Source organism: Salvia splendens, chromosome 6 (assembly GCF_004379255.2).
Source record: "Salvia splendens isolate huo1 chromosome 6, SspV2, whole genome shotgun sequence".
In the NCBI taxonomy this organism is placed as follows: Eukaryota; Viridiplantae; Streptophyta; class Magnoliopsida; order Lamiales; family Lamiaceae; genus Salvia; species Salvia splendens.
In genome coordinates this window covers 38181586-38204237 of record NC_056037.1, presented here as the reverse complement: position 1 = coordinate 38204237, position 22652 = coordinate 38181586, and the positions used below count along the sequence as shown (strand labels likewise).

Here is a 22652-nt window from a genome sequence, read left to right as displayed (position 1 = left end):
ATGCATGTTATGAATTTTTGTCCACTTCTCTCAAATCCTAAACTAATAACACTCCAAGCATAATAGCTCTATTATTTTTTGTTTTGCCTTTTCCATTAGTGGATCAGGTAGTCCATTTTTACCATCTTCAAATCACTAAATACTTCCAAAGCAAGTGAAATTATGGCACAGACACTACTTTCAATTTCTCAAATGATTCATATTATATACCACTAAAAATCATCCAAATTTTCAAGTTAGGAGAGCCAATCAACATTGCTAAGGAAGTAGCTTATAGAACACTCTTGTTTCCTTCAAAGCAAAGCCTTGGACAAAAATAATGCCTATTTTTAGCCACAAAATCCTCCCACACTTCACATTCTCATCACCAAAACAAACACAATCTCAAAACAATGTTGCAATCCACATTTGAGCTGATCGGCCTCGCAGCCTCCAATTCCCACGTGATTTTCTGCCTATTCAACCTCATCATCGCTGTCATTGTCATCAGCAGCTCAAAGTCGAATGACGAAACCCGTAAATTCATCGTGGATGAGACGAAGACGAAGACGGTGAAGGGTAATGGTGCACTGGTTGAGGCAGCAATGGCAGACGAAGACGACAAAGATGAAGATTTGAAGATGAGAGTGGAAGAATTCATTCAGAAAATGAACAAGGGACGGAGAAATGACAAAGTGAGAACGTGCCCTTTATAGACAAGTCACATGTTTTTTCAAGGTTTTGAGGTTCATGCAGTTTTAAGTTAAGACTATTAGTAGTACTATTACACTAAGTGACAGTATCCAAGAAATCTAGTACTTTTGTATGAGAATCGATCCTAAATACTCCTCTCCAATTACTTGTCTCACTTTGACTCTTTTAAGAAAATGTAAAGAAAAATTAGTAGAAAAATGTCCTACTTTTATGTACGGAGTATTAGGTTTAGGGGCTAGTAGAATGCAAGATTCATTTACCAAAATTAGTGAAAGATAAACGAGACGTGTATTCTCGGAGAGGAAATATGAGGCATGTAAATCATGGGCGGAGGGAGAAGTTCCCTAACTTAGCAACTAAACTAGGAAAAGGGAAAGCAGATTCAGGCAAGCTGATCTCTGTGTCAAGGTCAGACTAATGGAAAGCGGATACAACACATGTGAGACGATGAGCAGGCTATTTCGTGGCTTTGCACTCTAACAACTCAACGTTATGTTCAGAGTTTTAAACAAGTCAGGGTCGTGCCAAAGGAAATCATGTGCTCATATTTTGGCTCTTTAGGCTTTTGGAACAAAAATGTGAATAACAACCTGTTTGTTTCATTTCAAGATTCAGTACAAATCTGCATTCAAAAATCTATTTTGATGTAATGGTAACTACTACTAAAGTATAGATAGACGACCTAATTTGAACATTTAAGTGCTTATTGAAACATTTGATTACCAATTTATGCCAATCATTAACATAATTCAGGGGGAAAATTATATAACCTGAACAGGGCCACCGTTTGCAGCAAGAATGCAGATTGGTCTACATCCTTGTTGGGAAAAATATATTATCTTCATATTAACATCCTGTGGTAAGAGAGTGAAGCTATATACAAGTTAGTAAAATTAGGAGGAGATAAAGCACGTATTGATCGAAGTAATTCTGTCTATCCAGATATGCAAGATCATAATATAATTAGTACTTTTCCAGAAGGAGGAGAAAAATGGCTCTCTGTACCTTGGGTTGGGGGCTTGGAGTCGTAGAATTTTTCTCCCGTTTTAAAGTATATAACTTATCTCTTCAAAAGATGTCATCTCATAATGCCACATTTCTGCTAAAGACTAAATTATGCAGGGGGTTCAGATTACTGATTGTCAGCTGTTCAAATTACCTTGGTGCATCAAAAATTTCTTTGACATTAGTTTAAAAATCTTTTTCTTAGCTTTTGAATGCATGGATTCCTGCTTATGTAGAAAAAAGTGTATCTTAGCACAATACCTTGATGGAAATTCTAATAAGTGACTAAGCCAAGCTAATTTCAAACAAACGTTAAGTTATCCAAGTATTTTCTCGTGGTGCTCGGGTACTTGATGGTGCTTTTATGACTCAAGATTTGAACTTAAAATAATCCAATACAGAGATGAATGCAGCTTCTGATGGGGCAACTGTATCCTCAGTTTCCATAGATGATCCAATCCTTATGTGTTGCTGAGAATGATTGATGGAAGCATTCAGCTTCTTGTTGGAGGTGGTATGCCGACAAAGTTTATAGAGTTGCAATTACTTGGCTGTGTTCGCTGTATGTACTTTGCTTTCAAGAATATCTTTATTTCTATTTAAATATACAAAATAATGCAATTACATTTGTATCTCTTCAGTTTTGCAAACCTAACATTCTAGTCTACAACCTATATACATGCATCCACCTGCTCTGCTCTCTATCATCATAAAGGTCCCGAACCATGGATTTGTAAGACAAGTACTGATGCCTAGCTATTGATGGGGCTGATGGTTCAACACATGAACATGGTCATGTGTACTGCATTCTATGCTATGACAATGGAGATCGGGTGATGTTTGATGTACCTAACTTTAACAGTGTTTTCTTGGTCGATAAATTTGTATCTGGAAGGAGCCACATCTTAGATACATTTTTCCATGGCACAACAAATAATCATATAAACCTCACAAACAAATATTCTGAACATATTGGACAAGTCAGAAAAGAGGCCACTCACCCAAAGATTCATACAGTGTTAAGACATGATAGTGTAATAAGATTCAAAAAAAGATATAAAAGATGCATACCCCAAGACATGATAGTGGAATAAGATTCATAAAAAGATACTCCTATAAACTTCAAAAACAGGCATCTTCCTTCCCTCTTCATCATCTTTGTTCTTCCACCCAAGGCTGCTTCATCTTTGTTCTTCCACCCAAGACTGTTTCTTCTTCCTTGCATTTTCCTTGTATAGGGCTTTGCGCTGAGCATGATTACATTTGTTTTATAGCCTTGGGCATTCTTCATAAGAGCGGCATTCAAAGCCATTGCCAAGGGCATTGCCGCAGATTCTGCAAAAGCTGCTGCCCTTGTAACATGATCGGACTGCCAACGCTTTTTCATCGCATCGACAGTTTAAGTTGACTTGGTGCATTATTACAAAGGCAATGGCACCCAACTTTGTCCAAGGCTTGCTGGTTCTTCCGCTTGGCATTCCCACTGTTCTTGTTCTTGGCAAAACTCTTTCTTTTTGTCTTCTGCTTTCTCCGATGTTATTGATTTTTTGTTCACCGATTAGAAAAACTCCATATCGATATTTTACTGATTAAAATGACAGGATTAGATGCTTAGTTCAAAATTGATTTTCACCGATATGTTTTTCTTTTTTTCGGTGATGTTTAGATCTATTTAGATCTAAAGATCGAATATTTGAACCAAGATCAAAATTTTCTTTTAAACTTTTTTTATTTTTTTTATTTGTAAATTTGATTGTGATGTTTTATTTTTTGGGGGATTGTTTTCTTTTTTGGTGATGTTTGGTAATGGATCTGTATTTGAATGAAAGGATCTGTATTTGAATGAAAGGATCTGTATTTGAATGAACCAACCAAGATTGATTTTTTTTAAAACTTCTTTTTGATCATCCACAATGGCGGCAAGCGGACTGGCTAGCCGATTCCCGGCGCTGGCCGGTCCGCTCACCGAACCATTGCAGAAGGCGAGCGCCAAATCGGCGAGAAAAACGGCGAGCGCACGCCGATTCCCGGGCGCTGACCGATGCGCTCGCCGATCGGCTGACCGCCATTGCAGGCTCCCGATCGGCCAGCCGATTTTTTATTTTTTTATTTATTTAATTTTCGAAACACTATATATACGCGATTTGCACATCATTTTTTAAATTAATGTATTTTTTTAAATTAATGTACTTTTTAAATTTTAATATTATTATTGAATTTTCCCGTATCTGTGTCGTAAATTTAATTCAGTATTTTGTGTGATTGTTAATTATTTGTTTTTATAATTTTGTTTATTGTGGCTAGCCATGCTTGTCTAGTTATTTGTCCTGATGATGTGGCAGAAGGAGTTTTTAAGTGCTGATGATGTGGCAGGAGAAGTTGTGGCTAGCCAGCCTATGGCTGGCCTATTTACCATCGTGGATGCTCAAATGTTTTTATTCGTATTTCATTTTTGATGATGATTATCAGATCTGGAAATCTGATTTCAATTTATATTTGACCTCAAGCTCTATTTTTAACATTTATAAATTTATAAATCTAAATTGATCAATCAGATCTGTAAATTGATTGTGATGTTTTCTTTCTTTTGTCGGTGATGTTTAGATCTGAATCTGTATTTGCAAGAACCAACCAAGATTGTATTATTTTTAAAGCTTCTTTTATGTTCATCTTCGAATTTTTCTTTGATGATGATAAACAGATCTGGAAATCTGATTTCTACTTGATTTGAGCTTAATAAGCTGTATTTTTATTCAAAGCCGTGGAAATCTGATTTCTATTTGATTTGAGCTTAATAAGCTGTATTTTTATTCAAGGTCGCGGCTAAACCAATTTTCAAGACAGAAATCGTCGTAAGTCGCACAACACTTCTTGAAGAACGCTTTTTATTATATGTATGTTTTTGTTTTTTCAAAGTTGCTCTTTCTCACTTGAACACTTTTTAAGTCGCGCAACGCATCAATATATTCAGAGTATTTTATTAGTAGTTTTTAGTTTTTATCTTATATGAATATAGTCGCTTAGTTTTTAAGATGACATTAGTTAACTCTTTAAGACAAATAGAGTTAGTACTTAGCTCAGTCCTGGTACTATTCAGCCCATCTTTGGCTAATTTAACCCATCTGCTTTTCTTTTAGTATTTGATGTGAAAGAAGCTTGATTTTGCAATAAGTTAAAGCCCATTATAGTAAGTCCATTTCAACAAATTTTTAAGAACTCTAGCTCAATATCGTCTATAAATATATGATGATAGCATGGGTTTTTTGATAGCATCCTCAACTCTAGCATGATTTTGCAATAAGTTAAAGCCGTAAGCTCATTCCAACAAATTTTTAAGAACTCTAGCTCAATTTCGTCTATAAATATATGATGATAGCATGTGTTTTTTGATAGCATCCTGGATACCATATGAATTTTGAATCATGAAGTTCGTCTCCTCATTTTTCATGAATCTGACTAAAGGCATGTATTCTCATCAAAATTCAGATGCTATCAAAAACCCTAAATCTAGAATGCCGACCTCGGCCAGCTGCCCGCCGCCGTCCACTGCTCTCTCTTCTTCTCTCTCAAATCGGCGGCCACCACGACCACCGCCCTGCCTCATCAGTTCTCGATCAGCCGCCCACTGGCTCTCTTTCTCCTTCTCTCAAATCGCACTGACAGCGATGCAGAGAGGATTTCGATGACTGCATAGCTCTCACTCCTTCCTCTCATTTTTCTTCTTCTCACCTTCTTTCTCTCTCATATGTCCCTATGCTGCATTAAAAAAATTACAAAACCAGTCCACAACAGTCCTTGCATATTCAATTAATGACTTATATATATATATATAAAAGTGTGAATCTTCTTTCAAAAGCCACTATTTCATTGCACTAATTTTTTATCCAATAATATCTATTTTTTTTTGCCAATGAGTGACTTTCCCGCAAAAAATAGTGTCACATAGTAGGAAAAAACTGGCACTTTATATATTGATAGATTTTAGATCGTTGCCCGTGTCCTCATGCCTCTTGCACCGACTCTTTGTCCTTCGTATTGGATCGCGAACATTGTAGCAACCCTCATAGGAGTGTGAGCAACATGACAAATCAAATTTGCCTTTATCAAATATAAATGTTTAGGACATATCCCATTCTTTTTTAACTTTTCAATGGAGATTATTGTCTTAATTTCAACATTTCTCAATTATCCACTACATTGTTTGCTACTCCGTTCATGTGACAATTATTGCCCCTACACATACAGCTTCAAAAATAATCTTATCCACTAATTAACTCGATCATTAGCCGACAATCGTAAAAAAGTAATTCACTCACTTAAATCAGTAGAGATGCCCTCCGGTTCCGGTCCTGGCGGTTAACCGGAACCGTGGCAATTTCCTTGAATCGGAACCGTCGCAATTCGAACCGTGGTCCAGTTCAGGTTCAAGAATTTTCGAACCGGAACCGTCACCAAACCGCCGGTTCGGGGCAGTTCGGAACTGCCGGTTTCATGGTTCGAGCGCGGAAACCAATGCGTCAGTCGGGCCAGTTTTTTCATGCATTGAAACCGGCCGGTTCCGGTGGTTTTTTTACCGGAAACCAGCCGTTAACCGGCAAACCGGTGGCTTTTGGTGGAGGTGCGGAACCCGAGGCGATATATCGTAGCTTTTGGCAGCCGGTTTGTTGACCGAACCGGCGGTTAACCGGCTTTTTTCAGCCAAAACCGCCTGTTTTCCGAAAATGCAAATTTTTTTTTTTTGGATTTTGAATTCAAATTCATCCATTTCCCCTCATTTTTATCTATAAATACCCCCTCTATCCTCATTTACATTCACCCCACTCTTGTGTTAATAAGAGTTTCTTTCTTCAATCTCCCAATTCTCTTTCTTTGTCTCCAATTTCTCATTTGTGCTATTGTGCTTCCATTTGAATTATTCAAGTGCTACTCTCATTTTTTTTATTTACGTTCCGCCGACACTTGTAAATTATATTACATTGTTGTATATTGTATACTTGTATATGTATTGTAAATTGTAATGTATCGTTGTCCGTTACAACTCAAATTCAATAAAATTGATATCACTTTCACCTTATTCGTCTTATTTCAATTTAAATTATCCATTGTTTTGTTCCAATTTATTGTATAAGTCCAAATTTCAAAATTTAAAAAAATTAATAAATCGAACCGAGAAACAGCCGGTTTTCGAACCCGAACCGGAACCGTGAAATAGCCTCACGTTCCGGTTCCGAATTCCACCAAACCGGTTTGGAACCGTGGGCAACATTGCTTAAATGGCATCGTCCGAAAACGATTCACCGTGCTCCAGACATTTTGTCCTTGCACAAATAATGAAAAAAAAGCAAAATTTTCCCCAATATCCCGCCATCTGGGGTTTTAAGCAAAACCCTAAATCCCCAAACAAATCACTCATCCCCACTTCCACCATCAGAATTCTTCACCTGGAATTCAATCAACTGTAGATATGAGTTTCGCGGCGTTCAAGATGATGCATTGGGCAACCGGCATCGAGCACTGCGCCTCGGGTTTCATCACCCATTCCTCCGCAGATTCCACGCTCAAAATCCCTCCGATCACCGCCGACGACATCGACTCGGACTGGACCACCTCCAGCAAGCCGATTGGAGCGGTTCCCAACCTCATTACTGCTGCCGCGAACGTTCTTGAAGTTTACATTGTAAGAATTCAGGAAGAGGCTTCTCCGTCCTTAGCTCACAAAGCTGCTGCCGAGCCCAAGGGTGGTGGAGGCGTCTTAGCTGGCATTTCCGGTGCCTCACTTGAGCTCGTTTGCCATTATAGGTTTCTTCTTTTCCTATATCTAGTATTTACTTGAATTATACCTTTTCTTTGTCGTGGAGATTGGGATTATTGGGAGGGGAAATAATTCAGCTGTGCAATGTTGAAAAGCTTTGTTGCACTTTTTTGCTAGGCGGATGCTCCAGGAAAATACTGTATTGCAGGACATGTTGTATTGAGAAATTGTCCTCTTGTTTTTAGTTTTCAGTTTGGTTTGATGCCTTGCATAGCTATACTTTGTTTTTAGTTAGTTAATATTATATGTGTTCAAATTGATGATAGGAGGAATTAGTTGAAATTTGTCGGAAATGTTTGAATGTTCGTAGGTAAAACTGCGAAATTTTTGTTTGCAACAATGTTACTAGCTGTCCCACTCTGCATGATAGAGTATTAATATGAAGCTAAATTCATCAAATGCAACAAATGTACCATCATGGTTACTTACTTTTTTTTGTTCTATTACCTATTGTCTTTCACATTGTTTAAGATTGTATTAAGAAAGTAGTTGTTGTGGTTGAGCTTACATAACGTCATCATCATTGTCATACTCAGTATTTTAACCTAATTTTGGAATGTGGATTAATATGTAGCTATTTACTGTCGTAAGTTTTGTTAATATTAGCAATGATTCTTTTTTTGCACCCACAATTTTTTAGAATGAGTGTCAGTTTCCTCAAGTAATTTGTTGCAATGGCGCAACACTATTATTCTTTATTTCAGATGCTAATTCAATTTTGTTTAATGTGGTGTAGGTTGCATGGCAATGTGGAGTCATTGGGGGTGTTACCAAATGGAGCTACTGATGGTGGAAGGAGGAGAGACTCTATTATATTGACTTTTCGAGATGCAAAAATCTCAGTTTTGGAGTTTGATGAATCAATATGTGGGCTACGAACCAGGTATGATGTAATCTTATTATTGCATATTCCTTTCCCACATGTTAAAGGAACGCAACGCATTCTATGCTGCTATTGGTGGCACTCATGTAGTCATATGCATATATAAGTAGCTCTTTACATTATTTGTGACAGGAAAAATAGGTCTTTGATTTGTTTTTATTTATATATGTTGCTATATTTCTTAAACATGGACTTCTGAACTCTAACTGCCTACAAGTTGAAATCCTGAGATATATAACAAACCCGAAGCTATGGAGAGTAATTTCAGATCGTAACTTGCACACAGAATAGTATGCCTCAGCACAAACTATCATGAGAATGCTGTTTGGTGGTAATTTACTTATAGATACTTTTACTTCTTCTCTTTCAGTTCCATGCATTGTTTTGAGGGTTCTGATTGGGTTCACTTGAGAAGAGGCAGAGAATTTTTCCCAAGAGGCCCACTAGTGAAAGTTGATCCATTGGGGAGGTGTGCTGCAGTGCTTGCATATGGATTACAAATGATAGTCCTCAAAGCAGCTGAGGTTGTGTAACTGATCTGTCTTTACTCTGTTATAGTTCTTTTGATATGAATATTTTGATTACTAGGAACACGGGAATATATTTTTTTATTACTACTACTAGATATTTATACTGTACCAATTCATGAACTATTTAGAATGTTGGGGATGATGAATGTTTGAGCCATGTGGATTATGCTGCTTTCAAGTAGTAACTGCTTTAATTTTTTTAAAAAATTGTAAATTCAATTGTGAAACGTGATGCTAGGCTAGCACTGGTTTAACTGCACCTGCGGAGGACAGTACTTTCAGGGCAGCTGCTGCATCTCGAATTGAATCATCGTATATTGTTGGCTTACGAGATCTTGATATGAAGCACGTTAAAGATTTCATCTTCATCCATGGTAAGAATTGTGATTTGGTTTTTCTGGCATCCTTTTTAATAAAAGGGTGGTTCAGAAAGTCCAATGTGGCTAAGTATATATTCTCAAATATTTGTGTATGCTTTTTGTTGCTATAGATTTCCTAATCATTGTAATTCCTTACCCATACTTCACTGGAAAGTTTTGATTGTATACTTCAGAATAGTCAATAAAAGGCATGCACCAGATTGAGAATCAGCACTTTCTTATGGGCTACAGCACACAAATTTCCTTTCTTGTAACTGTCGATGTTTAATTGCTGAATTTTGAACAAAGGCTTATGATAATTTTTTTTTTCTGTTCTGTATTTTCAATTGGGTGCTAATCTGATCTTTATCTTTCCAAGTTATAGAATTCCTAATATATTTGTTTGATAGCTTTGATTTCTAATGTTAATAAATGACTGCATTATTCAATTCTATCAAGTGTGGTTTTCTAAAAGGCAGTTGAGGAGTTTTTGCATGTAAATTATGTAGACTGACTTTTTCTTGTTTGGTGCTATGCTATTGACTTTCTCATCATTGCCGCTCCTTTAATCTCAAGTTTAAGTTGAGCTTATTGGTTACAGTGCAAAAAAACTAGTTTGGGAAGTCTACGACATAGATGTTATCTGTATATTTTCCTTTGAGTAGGTGGAATTGTCGAAACCTTCTCCAACCTGGATAATTTGATGATATTGATAAAGAAAAAAATCTGTTTTACGCTTTTTGATAAAGAAAAAATCTGTTGTAGTTACCAGATTTTTCACCTTCTTCAGTTAAAAGTTAGAAGCTATAATTTAATGTGGTTGTGGATTAAATTAAGTGAGAGTGCCGTCTCTAGATGACTCTAACTCAGTGAGATACTCTTGACCGCCGTCAACTAAGTGGTAATCAATTTATAATAAATTCTCAACTCAACTTCATAATTTTTTTGGGTACACCAAAGGCCTCTTATAAGAGGACTCTTTTGATTTGCTGTGATGCAGTGTTACTTGTAGCCATTGCTTGGTCTAATCAGTGGTTCTATTTCTATTTAATCTTTTGTTTTTTGCTTTTAGGTCCTCAGTATCCAGATTATATTTCTCTCAGATTCAGGCAACTAATTTGTGATCTGTTTGTATATCTTTTATCTGCAACTTCATTTCATTATGAACCTCAACAAATTCCTAGCCACTCCTTTTTTGAATGATTAAAAGCTAATTTTCAGGTTATATTGAGCCTGTTGTGGTAATCCTTCATGAACATGAGCTTACATGGGCGGGTAGGGTTGTATGGTTTCAGCACTCAGCGTCAATACAACATTAAAGCAGCATCCGCTCATATGGTCAGCAATGGTCAGTGTTTTTAAATATGATCCTCTTATTTTACCTATAGGGTCTCATGTAATTGTTCCAAAGAGCTTGTCATGTCATGTCTTAGGATTTCTTTTTCTTTACGTGCTAGCGTTAATATAGCATATTTTATTTTTGTGGTGCTAGAGGTTAACTTTATGACCTACATCCATCATTGAGAAAGCCTTCGTTATGATGCCTCAATTATCTTCTGGTTGTACCTTTCTTAGGCATTGATAAATTACATAGGAAGAACGATGGAGTTTGTACTCTAGCTTAAAGCTGACCACCCTCTAATTTCCAACCGATGTAAATTTGAACTACTTACAATATTTTTCTATATGATTTTCAGAATCTCCCTCATGATGCATACAAGCTCCTTGCAGTTCCTTCACCTATTGGCGGAGTTCTTGTAATTGGTGCAAATACAATTCATTATCATAGCCAGGTTTGCTCTTTTTGGCATTGCATCTTAGGTATCACTTGCTATTTCGTTCTTTTTGTCCTGCTCTATATCTGATGATGCTTAATTGGTCAGTCTGCTTCATGCCACTTGGGGTTGAACAATTTTGCTGTTCCCGCAGATGGAAGGTGAAATTTCAGCCTTCCTCACTATTTCTTTCTGTCCCTTCTTTTCTGTATAATATGTGGAGAAGGATGTATTACCATTCAATATAATCTACTAGTTTTTTTAGTTAGACCGTGCATGTATTATTAGACTAACTATTGGTTCATTGTTGACTTTGCCTCTTATAATGATTTACAGTAGGGATGAGTGCATCACAAAGCACAGTGCCACCTTTTAGGATAGGTTATACATTGTTCTTCCGTCCCATCCCTATAAAAACTACTTATTATACATATAGGTTTGTTAGTTTAAAAGGTGATACTTGTAAACATAGTGCTTACTGTTAAAAACTTTGGTTAGAATGTTTGATGTCTCCACCTAGCCTTTATTACTAAGAAGTTGCATTATTCTAATGTATATGCACTCCTCTTTCAGTCAAGAGATGCCTAGGTCTGGATTTACTACGGAGCTTGATGCCACCACTGCGACATGGTTAACTAATGATGTTGTTGTGTTCTCTACTAAATCAGGGGAGCTGCTTTTGCTTACTCTTGTTTATGATGGGAGGTTGGCGATTTATTACTCTCACTTGGTTCTCTTATTGGTGACATACGGAAGTGCTGTATTAATTTTGTTTAACTAAGTCAACCCTTGCATCTAATTTTGCATATTCTGTTTCTGACATGGGTGTTTAGAATATTCTTTTGCCGACTTATCTGGCTCAACAATTTTATCTTATGATCTATTGGTGGAGCGTGTTACTGGGAATATCTGGAAATTTCTTTATGTTATGTTTATAGCTTTTCAAATATTGACAAATTAAACCTCTGCAGATCTGGTTTGAAAGACTTCCTAGTGATGTGTTATCATTTTGGTTGGAGTATGTACAAATATGATATTTAAGCTTTAATTGTAGAATATGATGCATAAATATGCCTGGGCTGTGCATTGTTGGTTTGCCTTTGATTATGTAAAAACTAGGCCGGTGACATTACTAGTCATATACTGTATATTTGATATGCTGTCCTATTCAATTCTGCAGAGTTGTTCAGAGGCTTGAACTGATGAAGTCAAGAGCTTCAGTCCTTACATCGGTTAGCCACATTAAGTTCATGTTATTGCACATTACCTGATGAACATCTGCATTGATAGATTTTTCTTCAATTGAACTTGATTTGTTGTAGGACATTACTACCATTGGAAGCTCGTTTTTCTTCTTGGGCAGTCGGTTGGGTGATAGTCTGCTTGTACAGTACTATTCTGGAGTTGGAGCTCCAACATTAAGTCCTGGTGTAAAGGAAGAGGTTTGTCATTTTGACTGTTAGAACTCAGAACGAGTATATTTCCAGTAGGCTTTCTTAAAATAAGACTTGATCTTGAAATGCAGACTCTGCAAGTGCTGGCATAATATTAGCCATGACATTTTTTGGGGGTTGCAAGTCTCTAATTTTTTTTATGTATCTTAAGGCACAATTAACATGGGCTGTGCATGTTCTCTTTTTCTCTAGGTTGGGGATATTGAAAGTGATGCCCCTTCAATGAAGAGACTGCGGAGATCTCCTTCTGATGCATTGCAGGATTTGATTACCAGCGAGGAACTTTCATTCTATGGCACAGGTCCAAACAATGCTCAAATAGCTCAGGTTAAACCATGACCTGCATTCTTTGCTGAGCTCCATTGTGTTAATTTTATGTTTATGTGAAGTAGAACTACGCTTAAAGAGAACTGGCCTGTTTTTTCTTAAAACTAACCTTAAATTTTTAATTGTTTTAGCATCAAGAAAATTCTATACGTATCATATATTGCTTTGGTATCAAGGATGTCATTTATTCTCTGCTGGAGAAATGATTAAAGTGTGTGACAAACTGACAATAGTGCTTCATTAGGATCGTAGAAGATGCTTGTTCAGCCTATCTATGATGTTTGTTTTTGTAGTTGATGGCAGTGTTGTTAGGGTCGCGGGGCGCATCGGGTCGATGAGGTGAAAATTGGACGAGAGACCCACAAAGCTAGGTTAATTTTTTTGCCTTTTAATATTAAATAAAATAAATATATTGCTCTAATGTTTATAATATATCAAATAATATAAATGTAGATGCAATTCATGTGAATAGAGATAAAATGGAAAATAGAAATGATCAAAATATCAAAACAATTCATAAGTCATAACACAATAAATAATTGAAACAATTGTCTTAAATTAATATCTTTTAGAGACTTTAGATAACAATAATAATAATAATAATAATAATAATAATAATAATAATAAATAATGAAAATCAATAAATCTCCACTCATATTCAAAAAATCATAAATTACAAATTAAAACCTAAATTTATAACTATTTAGATGCAAAATTAATAAATTTAATTATAATTCTCAAATTAATATAGTAATTTATAAAATGCAATTTTAAATTAAACAAATAGATAAAGCGCAGCTGCAATTCTCTAAGAAATTAGTTATATAGTTAAATAAAAATGAACATATATTTAATTTAATTAGAACATCACAATATATTTAATTAGATTTGAATGTAATTTTGATTGGTAATTAAAGGTATTTTTTTATTTAAATAGGAACTAATCATATTTAAAGAATAGAGAATCTTGACAACCAATATTAATACTAATATTAAAAAATGAAGGTGGAAGAAAATGATTATTAACTTTTATAGGTCCTAGAAGCCCTAGCTATAGCTTCTGCCTACTTTACTTTTAAAATTTCTTGTCTCGGTAAACCCCCCTTCTTCTCTCTTCATTCCCATCCCTTCTTCTCTCTTCATTCTCACAGAGTCACAGACCCATTTCTGAGCAGCCATGGCCGAGGATCTTCTTCTTCCAGTCGCTCGCCCCAGCCGCTCGACCCAACCGCTCGCCCCAGCCGCTCGACCCAGCCGCCTCAGCCGCCCCGACGGCGACCCCTGAATCTCGTCCCACCCACCCACAATGGGGCGACGTCGGTCTCGACCCTTGCGACCCGCGACCCAAGCGCTCTCGGGGCGCGATTTTAACAACACTGGTTGATGGTGCTCTATATAACATCAGCCACTCTTCGCGAGCTTGAATTTTGTTTGGGAAAATGCTTTAAGCAGCTTCTGAGAATTTTCTCAAAAGAGAGCCTAAAAAATACATTGCTTTAATCACGGCCCATATTTACAATATATCTATCAAAGATTTCAATCTGAAGGCTCAACAATTGCTTTGAGGATGAATGTAATAATTCAACTTCACCAGACCTCCTTGACTTACATTTATTGTTGGATCACTCATTGTAAGTTTGGCACCTTAAGGTTTTCTTCACATTGACAAGCCTTTCAAAATTCCAAACATTGACAAGCTGCTTTGAACTTTGCGTCTTAGTTTCTTACTGAAGCGCAATCTTAATTGTAGAACAGCGATATTATGTTTATGGACTTGAGGTTGTACTCATCTCGAATGTGAAGTCATATAAATTAACTAGATGATATCATATGGTTTCCTATCTTGGGTTCTGTTTCTGTTGTAATTTGACCTTGATGAACTTGATTGGATGTCATGTCAGACCTCTCATAGTATGCTGATAAAATTCATTCAAAGCTGCTGAAATATACTTAAGAATTTTCTATTTTTAAGAGATTCGTTGGTTATTTGGTTTTTGCAGAAAAACTTTACCTTTGCAGTACGGGATTCATTGTTTAATATTGGTCCACTAAAGGATTTCTCTTATGGTTTAAGAATTAATGGTGATCCAAATGCTACAGGGGTTGCGAAGCAAAGTAATTATGAACTGGTTAGTTGTAGTTTCATTCTTCAGTTTAAGTTGGCTTATCAGTTGATAACCAGTGCATTGCTAAAAAAGTGTTGTCCTTCATTGTTCAGACATTTACAGTCCTTTGTTATCTGATATACAAAGCATGTATGCATCCCCTATCTAGGTATGCTGTTCTGGCCATGGAAAAAATGGTGCTCTCACAGTACTTCAAAAATCAATCCGCCCAGATACAATAACTCAAGTGTGTACACCTCCTTTTACTCACTGCATGGGCTTTTATATATCTGGTTATTGCTGTGCTTCTTGTTAATTCTTACATTATTCTGGAAGATGTTATACCCTACATGTGATTTTTTTCCAATGTCTAGTAGTAATATGAATGAATCATCTGTGAATAAGTCGGTGTGTTCTTAGAAAAGAAAATGAAAAATTAAAAATCATGTAGGTTGTGGTTATTCTTGCATTGTTTAGCTTGTCAAGACTCATGCGATGCCTTCAGTTTTATACACTTAGTTTTCTATTGGTAAAACTATTAGAATACACACTTGTGGCAATTTATATCATATATGAAATTCATTGCAATTCTCTTGAAAAACTGCCAAGTTAAGATAAAATAACATAAGAATATCTTAGAATCTGTGAATGTCAATTTTCTCTTTCGACATTGGAACTTAGTAGTTGGAATGTCAATCAGACCAAGCCCGTTTGGTTTTGAGCTAGATTAATATCCCTTATCTTCCCAGAAAACATATACTAAAGAAAATGCAAAATAACTTAATAAAATGTTCAATCTACACTTTGAAATTGTCCTTTTTGTAGGGTCTGGAATATTACAAATGCCCCCATGGGTATTTGGTCTCCATACATCTTTGCGAACTATATTATGACGTATAGCATTTTCTATTAGGGTACTAAACATCGGTCTTAATGTCTTATGTATAAGAAAAGTTGTATAATTAAATTAAGGCTAAAGTAGTAATTGTAATGAGAGCCTTTTATTTTCTTCTTCGTAGAATGTAAAGCTTTAAGAGAATTTTAGTTTCTCCTTGATTGTTTCATGAGTTTGTTTTATACCTTGTTTCTGAAGGAATCATTACCTGGTTGCAAAGGAATTTGGACTGTCTACCACAAGAATTTGCGCAGTGACTCCTCTAAAGGAGTAGCTGATGAGGATGAATATCATGCATACTTGATTATTAGTTTGGAAAATCGTACAATGGTATGCCGTTGTTCACCTTTTCCTTTCGAAGAAGATAACATTTGGAAATTCATCACTATCTGTTGTATAAAACTCTTATTGCCTTGACCTGTTATTTTCTTAGAGTTGTATTCTGTTCTTGTTTTACTCTACAGGTATTACAAACTGCTAATAATCTTGAGGAGGTAACTGAAAATGTGGACTATTATGTCCAAGGAACTACAGTTGCTGCAGGAAATTTATTTGGAAGGTGTGTTTCTTAGTCTACCGATAAACCACCATATAACATCTTTCTGGCTTGTGTGTGTGCGCATGTGTTATTGGGAGAGGACTTTTGGGGGCTTGGACTCATAAATATTTTTCTCCTGTTTTGAAGTGTATAACTTATCTCTTCAGAAGATGCAATAATGTACTTTCAAATGTCATAATGCCACATTTCTGCTAAAGACTAAATTATGCACTGATTGTCAGCTGTTTTTTAACAGCACACAAATATGCTTTATGAGGAGATTTGATGGTGAAAAGTTCTCTTCTTTATAAGATTATGCGAGGGAGAGTGTTTTGGCACCTTGGTGCATCAAAAATTTCTGTGACATTAGGTTAAAAATCTTTCTTAACTTTTAATGCATGGATTCGTGCTTATGTACAAAAAAGTTTATGTTAGCTCAATACCTTGATGGAAATTCTAATAAGTGACTATGTTTCATACTAATATTCAAACAGACGTCGAGTTATCCAAGTATTTGCTCGTGGTGCTCGGATACTTGATGGTGCTTTTATGACTCAAGATTTGAGCTTAAAATCTTCCAATACAGAGATGACTGCAGCTTCTGATGGGGCAACTGTGTCCTCAGTTTCCATAGCTGATCCTTATGTGTTGCTGAGAATGACTGATGGAAGCATTCAGCTTCTTGTTGGAGGTATGTCTGGACAAAGTTTATAGAGTTGCAATTACTTGGCTGTGTTTTCTGTATGTACTTTGCTTTCAAGAATCTTTATTTCTATTTAAATATACAAAATGCAATTACATTCGTATCCCTTGGAGATCAGTCTTGCAAACCTAACATTGTAGTCTACAACCTATATACATGCATGCTCTGTATTTCAGAGACACATTTATGGATACAACCAGATATTTTTACTTATTTCCAAGCATCGTATGGTATACTTAACCTTTCTTGACATGCTGGTTGATGACTCTTTTGTTCCAGATCCATCCACCTGCTCTGTTTCAGTCATCAATCCACCAGTATCTGAAAACTCTGATAAGTTGGTATTAGCTTGCACTCTCTATCATGATAAAGGTCCCGAACCATGGATTCGTAAGACAAGTACTGATGCCTGGCTTTCTACTGGGATTGGTGAGGCTATTGATGGGGCTGATGGTTCAACACATGACCATGGTGACGTGTACTGCGTTCTATGCTATGATAATGGAGATCTGGAGATATTTGATGTACCTAACTTTAACAGTGTTTTCTTGGTCGATAAATTTGTATCTGGAAGGAGCCACATCTTAGATACATTTTTCCATGGCACAGCAAATAATCATATAAACCTCACAAACAAATATTCTGAAGATATTGGAAAAGTCAGAAAAGAGGCCACTCACAACATAAAGGTGGTTGAGCTGTCTTTAGAGAGATGGGATTCAGAGCTTAACCGGCCATTTCTTTTAGGAATATTGTCTGATGGGACCATGCTTTGTTATCATGCTTACATTTATGAAGTTTCAGATAATGCTTCCAAGACTGAGGGTGTCGTTTCTTCTCAGAACTCTGTTAATCTTAGCAATACGAGTGCATCTAGGCTTAGAAATTTACGATTCGTTCGTGTCCCCTTGGACACATATGCAAAAGAAGAGACACCATCTGGAGTCTGTTCACAACGCATCACTGTTTTCAAGAATGTTGGTGGTCTACAAGGTTTTTTTCTTTCTGGCTCAAGGCCAATGTGGTTTATGATGTTTCGAGAGCGGCTTCGGATGCACCCACAGGTTAGTTTGATTCAATTACTAAGCCACTATTCTTATAGCATTTTGTTGTAATACTAGAATATTCATATTCCAGTTTTCCAGTAATTAATAAACTCATTAATCACTATTACCATTTTCTGTTTTAAGGGGTGTGATGGACCTATAGTAGCCTTCACCGTTCTTCACAATGTTAACTGCAACCATGGGTTTATATGTATAACTTCAGAGGTTAGCTTACTGATTATGTAATTCTGCTAGAACCTTGTTTTCTATGTCAACGAGCAATATATAATTTTCCTTTTTTCAGGGTGCTCTGAAAATATGCCAGCTTCCAGCTTTATCATATGACAACTATTGGCCTGTACAAAAGGTGCATGCCCATCAGTTCTCGATTTTCTCTTCTCCACAAGTCAATTTGTATGCTATTAGTAATATGTGCTTAATTTGCTCATGTGAGTTGCTTTTCTTTGTCGTTTGTATGGTTGCTTTTGCTCTCTCTCCATTTGCTATTGGGAGCGCTGGCAGATTGGGCTGAAGGGGACTCCACATCAAGTTACCTGTTTTGCAGAGAAGAACTTGTACCCTGTTATAGTTTCTGTTCCAGTAAGGGCAATCTCTGCCATGCAGTCTTTTTCTTTAGTGCATCAGCAATCAGTTTCGTATTTAGTTTCCATCAGCGCACAAACTTATTGAATATTGAAGTCTGTTTCCATGAGTACTTACGTGACCCAATTCTGCCTCCCCATGTTGCGATTACCGAATGACAATAAGATATAAAGTTAAAGCTGGGTTAACTAATCGTTCTTTTGAATTTTCATGTAGGTGCTCAAGCCACTTAATCAAGTGCTCTCATCTCTTGTTGATCAAGAAGTCGGAAATCAGTTTGAGCATGATAATATTAATATGGAGGGGACATATCCCATGGAAGAATTTGAGGTTCGGATTATGGAACCAGAGAAAATAAATGGCCCCTGGCAGACTAGGGCTACTATTCCTATGCAAACTTCTGAACACACTCTTACTGTGCGAGTGGTGACGTTATTTGTAAGCTCAACTTCACATATTTTGCTGCTTCATTGGACATTTGACATTGTTGTTTTCTCCATTTTTCCCCTGTGCTATCTGGCTTTGCCATTTTCTTTATGAAGATGGTCAGATATCTGTGGAATTTTCATAGTCCCTGTTGTGTTTATGTACTTTCAGAACACCACTGCACAAAGAAATGAGACACTTTTGGCAATTGGAACTGCTTGTGTACAAGGAGAGGATGTTGCAGCAAGAGGACGCATTCTTTTATATTCTGTTGAACGAATCTCAGACACTATACAGGTGAAGGTAGCTTGATGTTTTACTTTGGACTCTTTTAACTAATATGAGGGTTGTATGAGACTTATTCCAGAGTTTCAACCATTCATATTGGTGTCTGATCTTGCCCTTTATATTTTTAATACTTCAATGCTTAACTTTATCCTAGTCTTTTAAGGTTACAGAAGTCTATTCCAAGGAGATGAAGGGTGCTATATCAGCTCTTACATCACTTCAAGGTCATTTACTACTTGCTTCAGGTCCTAAAATTATTCTGCACAAATGGACAGGCTCTGAGTTGAACGGTGTTGCCTTTCATGATGTTCCACCTCTCTATGTCGTGAGCTTAAACATCGTAAGCCCCTCTTTATTCTACATGAAACATGTGTATTTTAAATATCTTTGCTCCTTGACCCGAGGACGAATATAGATGCATAAACAGTGAACTCATAATTATCTGGAAACAAATCTCACTTGCTCTTCAATCTATGCTTTGGTCCAAGCAATTCTATCATGTGAATTTTGCTATGTAGAGAGAGGTAGGTTAATGGTTACAGAAGGCATAACTTGTCCTATTTATAATTGCTTTATTCCCAACTGAACATCCTAGTCATACTTGTTCAGTATGGACATCAAAATCTTAAATATTTTCAAGATTATTTTATCACTGAATATGGTGTTGCCAACATTGTCGAATTTCAATTGCAAGGAAGCTGAATGTTGCCAGTGTAAAATTTTCAGTTGATGCATCTTTGTCCAGTTGAGATAGCAGACAAGCTCTTTCAATTGCTTAGATTTTCATCTTTTTTAAGACGTGAATTGAAAAAACTTATGGGTTGGGCGAGTTTTCCTAGGAAATCTATGTTTAACTTTCAACTTAAAATGCTTTTCTATCTTGTTAATTGCAATCTGTTATACCCTGTTTGGTTTTATAAAACTCTAAAAGAGATGCAGCACTGTAGCTTTATTATGAACTTTCAAGCTTTTTTACTGGACTTGCTGTTAATCATGAAAATTGTGCAGGTCAAAAATTTTATTCTTCTCGGCGATATTCACAAAAGCATATATTTTCTTAGTTGGAAAGAGCAGGGCTCTCAACTCAATCTGTTAGCAAAAGATTTTGGGTCACTTGATTGTTTAGCAACTGAGTTTTTGATCGATGGAAGCACACTCAGCCTCACTGTTTCAGATGACCAGAAGAATGTTCAGGTTAGCGCATTTGTGAACAAATAATGAAACATTTCGAGTGTGTTTTTTCCTTTTTAGGTTGTCTTTTGATTTCTATTTAATACTGTATTTTATATGTGTATTTTATTTTGGTAATTGCAAGTGAAGTATATTCTTCTTAGTTTAAAAAATATATGTATAAATATAGTGTTTCTTCTTTCTCTTTCTGAATAGTTGTAATATGCTTATATATATAAATGGTTATATGTGATAACTGGTAACCTTTTTTTGGAACATATAGATATTCTATTATGCCCCAAAAGTATCAGAGAGCTGGAAAGGACAGAAGCTTCTGTCGAGAGCTGAGTTTCATGTTGGCGCCCATATTACCAAATTTCTACGGTTGCAGCTTCTTCCCACGTCTGCTGATCGAACTATGCCTGGCTCTGATAAGACAAACCGATTTGCCTTACTTTTTGGTACCCTGGAAGGCAGCATTGGCTGCATTGCACCTCTGGAGGAACTTACCTTTCGTCGTCTGCAGTCATTGCAGAAAAAGCTCGTAGATTCTGTCTGCCATGTCGCTGGACTAAATCCACGATCTTTCAGACACTTCCATTCGAATGGAAAGGCTCATCGCCCAGGTCCTGACAGCATTGTCGATTGTGAGCTGCTCGTGCAGTACGTATCTTACTCTTTCGCACACATCCTTAGCCTATTTTTCTCTCTACGAAATAAAAAGTTGCTATTTTTGGGCAGTTTCGAGATGCTGGCACTCGAAGATCAACTTGAAATCGCTAATCAGATCGGTACGACACGGATGCAGATCATGTCCAACTTGAATGACCTCAGTGTTGCCATGAGCTTCTTGTGAGCACTTCATGTTGAATACCTTGTGCGTTGAATAGTGGTTTTAATCTTTATGTAATATGCTGAGGTTAGAACTTGACACTAATATTTCTCATTAAACTAGTTTCTTTCTTGTATTTGTAAATGAAAAATTTTCAGTTCTACTCAACAATGTAACCATGTGATAATGTAAAATTATAGGATTCTGATGCAAATATTCATTCATTAAATCTAATTGTAATAGTTGTATCATTAACCATCTCTTAAAGATTAAATTATGTGGAATTTAATGATTAAAAAACCAATTATAAGAGTAAAATTGGAGACATGCCAAAAAGGAAAAGTTATATTCCTCAACATATGATCCTTCCATTCCACAATAATAGAGTTTCACAATAATAGAGTCATTTTTACGTGAAAAAATAATTATAAATAGTTAGAGTTTGAGAAAAACAAGAGTAGTACATTAATCAAGTTGATAATTCATTCTTTGTTCCTTTGACATTTTTTCCCACTAACTCTATAAATGCTACAGAGACTGGTAGCTTGAAAAATAAGATTTTGTTTGAAATACATACACTATGACATCAAATATGACTATTCAATTGAAAATGGTGGTAAAAATTGAGGAATGTGAGCAAGAAATTCAATTGAAGCAAATTCTTGGTGCCCATTAATGCATCTCATTCTCGCTTTGTAAATTTACAGGGAGGAAAATGTAGGTACACATGTTAGCATACCAACAAATAAGTATCACAATAAAATGGAATATATATTGTTCATTATAAATACGCTAACTCATGTACTTAATAATATGTTGCAGAAGAAGTAAATCAAATAAATAGGGATAAGAAAACATAAAAAAAAAGAATAGTAGAATCAAGCAAGTGTTGGAGTAAAGCACTTCCCATCACCCGTCGCCTCATAAAGCTTCTCGCCTTGCCCATATCCACTTCACCCTGCATTAATAATAGTATTATCCTTACCTCCTCATCTCCCCATGCCCACCACAGCACTGCCGCGCCATCATCACCTACATTACATACAACACCCGCATTGCACTCCCCATGCTTCCCCGCCCACAAACGCCTCTTCTGTGGAATAATCCCTTGTATGGTGATGATGATGAGAAGCCGGCTGTCCACACTGGATTCTGTATCCTCGACCATCTGGTGATGGACCACCATTCCCACCGCCTATTTCTAGTGC

General features: G+C 36.4%; 1 pseudogene; it reads left to right on the top strand.

The window, feature by feature from the left end:
• Nucleotides 1-7014: 7014 nt before the first annotated feature.
• Nucleotides 7015-21673, top strand: LOC121807772 (annotated as a pseudogene).
• Nucleotides 21674-22652: the final 979 nt, after the last annotated feature.